The following is a 3,470-nucleotide window of genomic DNA, read 5'->3' as shown; positions in this document are numbered from 1 at the left end:
ATGCAATAAAATAATAATAAGTAGAAATCAATTTGCATAGTTAAATAAATGAGCAAGAGGAATATGTGAGAGGTTTTAATTCCAAAGGCAGCATGTGAAAGTACACAAATACACATATCCTCATGTTAAAGCACCTTTCATATTGAGAGGTGGTGTATTCAATTTTGTCCACAAACCCTGGATCATTGTTGAGCCCTCAAAACTTAGAATTGGTCCTACAAAAAAATACACCTATTTTTTATAAAAAGTGTCCTATACCACAAATTAGTACTTACTATTTCTTATAAATTTTTCCAATAACTTCAATAACTATAAATGTCAATTTCAATTTCAAGGATAAGAGGAAAGTTCAACAAACTTTTATAATAATTAATGAAACTTTTTTTTAATAATATTGAGTATAATATATTTTAAAATAACTTTATAGATTAATTTGTTTATGACAATCTAGCATTTGCAAAATGAATTTGGCTATCAACATATAAATATTGATATTAGAGAATGTTAATTTGGTGTTCCCTCAAACACGAATTAGTTCACAAGTGCAATTTAACCATTAAGAACATAACGCAAATAATCACCCAAACATCAAGAACAATGACACTAAGATTGATGATGGAGTTCACCTACGTCTTAGGGCCCTACTCAAAAGGCTAGGCTACTCACATTTCAGTATTTAAAAAGAGGTACATCATTTTGTGGCTATTTCCTCTGCAAGGAAATGTTCTCCTATAGAGAACTCTCACAATATACTTGACAATCTGCAATCAATGTGTCATCTACAACAAAACAAAGAGTTTCCTGCAAGGACTCTAATCCTCAACTGAAATTGAGCAATCATGCATCAACAAGTACATCATTCATTACTTGTCTCAACTTGACTTGGAGAGGCAACCGTTCATGTAGTGAATCCTAAAGAATTGGTCGCTACACTTGCCCAATAGACTCTTCAAGTGTGTCCGGAGCACACCAAAACCCATGTTTCAGTTCTTCAAGTGCCCAATTTGGATTCAAGTGCCCAATTTGGATTCGGTATGACTCTGGAATGCCAAAACCCAACTCTACTATAGAATGGCTCTCAACACCACCTCTGAGCTTCTCTTACCTCTGCATTCAAATTTCCTCCCCTCTCTTTGGTTCATTCACAACCTTTTGTAAGGTTTTAGAAACTCTAAGTTTAGAGTTGGGTTGTAAAAAAATTGCAATCATCGCAAATTGTTATAACATGTATTAATTGAGCACTTTGGCACAACGAATTTAATACATGACATATAGTTGGTGTTTTGGTGCATTACATAATGAATTGGGTACCACCATATAACATATATGGTAATCACGTATTGGACCGATGGATTAACCTCCAGAATAGACTTTGTAACATAACAAAGGTATTGTCAAATTTAACCCGGGAGTACAGTCACTAGTTGTTTCTAGAAAAATGTATGTACATTATTTGTAAAAGCAAAAAAATGCTGGTATTTTTTGCTTCGATCATAATAACAAAGATGTTTTTATCTTCTGCCGCCCAAGAAGAATAACTGCTCTGCCCCTTTGCATTTTTTGCTTCGATCATAATAACAAAGATGTTTTTATCTTCTGCCGCCCAAGAAGAATAACTGCTCTGCCCCTTTGCGCGAAGAAATCACGGTGGTTACATCTGTAAAGGGCAAAGATTTTTTCTTCGCTGAAATAGAATAATTCGCCTGCCCAATTGCGCGAATAAATTTGAGTAGTGACATCTGTAAAGAGGGCAAGGAATTTTGTTTTGGTTGGGAAAGAATAACTCGTCTGCCCAATTGCGCGAATAAATCTGAGTAGTCACATCAGTAAATACTGTGAATAAATCTGAGTAGTCACATCAGTAAATAGTGCAAAGATTTTTTTTTTCGAAAAGATTAATTCGTCTGCCCAATTGCGCGTTACCTCTGTAAATAGGACGGCCACCATATGGATCGTTGATCTATGTCATTCATGTAAATTTAATACATGAAACTTCAAATCCGAGTTTGGAGTTCGCCTGCTTCTATATAAGGCAGGCTATGCCATTGTATTTCTCACCTCTTGCTTACGGACTTTGGCCTACTCCAGTTGTAGGTATGGTTGTATATTTGGTGTAACCTAGGTATTGTTGTATATTTCTATTATGTCAGATATCAATGATTTGCTCATATTCTATTATGTCAGCTATCAATGATTTGCTCAAATTCTATGTCCACGTTATGCATTGATGCACAGTAACATTATGTATTGATACACTTTTGCAGAAGTGGGGGTCTTCTTCTTGACTTTGAAGGCGTCCCACTTTCAATTAGTGAATTATACCATCCGGTATCGGTAAGCCAACAACATAAAGCAATATGCAACCAGCAAGGCGGGACACGGTCGACCGCACGTGTAACTGTATCCGCAATCCCATCATCGACAGGGACGGCAGACTCATCTTCGGCAAGAACGGCAATCCCATCCTCGGCAACGACGGCAGCAACACCACCCACAGCTGCAACAAAATCAACAGCGGCAACAACAACATGGTGAACAGCAACAACACCGGCAAAGCCGGAAGCGGCGACAAAGTCAGCACCGGCTAGTAGAGCAACTTATAGCACCAGGTAATGGCAACTCAAGTAGACCAACTTATTCTAAGTGGCTTTTGTTTTCCTCTCTAAAATTTATGCTCTGCTCTTTCTTGAATGGAGTATATGCAAAAATATGCCATCGTTCGTAATTTTTCTTTCTTTTGAATTTCTTGAATTTGTTTTCGCAGGTATGGTATGGTATGGGAAAGAATAAATGCAGTCGAAGATTATCTGTTTATCTAAGACTGACTATGTGTTATATAGTTAGTTTAGAGCTAAATACTCTATTTTCTTATAAATAGGAGATGGACTATCCTATATTGTAATTCTGATTTATGTATGAGCAAAAACTACCTGCCTGGTTACTCTGTTTTAATGATTTTATGGTTTAGTGGTGATATCTCCCATAAGAAGTTAATTGAATGATTAAATAAATAAGTAAATTAAATAAAAAATTATCAATTAAATTTAAATTTAAAATATATATTCTTTAAAGTATCTAACAAAATTTAAAATACATATTGCTTTCAAATGTAACTATGTTGTATTTCTTCATATTTTTTCACTGCAGTATATGCAGTTAAATATTTCTTCAGTGCAGGGTATGCACAAAATGTCATGGTTCATGATTTTGCTTTCTTTTGATCTGCACAAAGGCTTCATCCATTTCATTTCGTTTGCTTAAGTACAATGTTATTGCATGGGAGGTATGGGAAATAATAAATTCACTCCAAGATTATTTGTTTATCTAAGACTTACTATGTGTTGATATATAGTTGGTTTAGAGCCAAATGGTACCCTAGTCTATTGTAATTCTGATTTATGTATTAGCAAACTATCTATCTTGGTTTTTTTATACTTTTGGAATAAGTTAATTGAAAAATTAAATTAATT

At 34.8% G+C, this 3,470-nt stretch overlaps 1 long non-coding RNA gene across 1 annotated transcript; it reads left to right on the top strand.

The window, feature by feature from the left end:
• Positions 1-1,972: 1,972 nt before the first annotated feature.
• LOC149225257 (uncharacterized) lies at positions 1,973-2,958 on the top strand. Its single transcript, XR_016246950.1, has 3 exons — positions 1,973-2,094; positions 2,265-2,609; positions 2,765-2,958. It is a non-coding gene; the product is annotated as an uncharacterized LOC149225257 (long non-coding RNA).
• Positions 2,959-3,470: the final 512 nt, after the last annotated feature.

Source organism: Pinus tabuliformis, chromosome J (assembly GCF_031772625.1).
Source record: "Pinus tabuliformis cultivar Carrire ecotype Pingquan chromosome J, CPIR1, whole genome shotgun sequence".
NCBI lineage: Eukaryota > Viridiplantae > Streptophyta > Pinopsida > Pinales > Pinaceae > Pinus > Pinus tabuliformis.
This window is presented reverse-complemented; position numbering and strand designations above follow the sequence as displayed.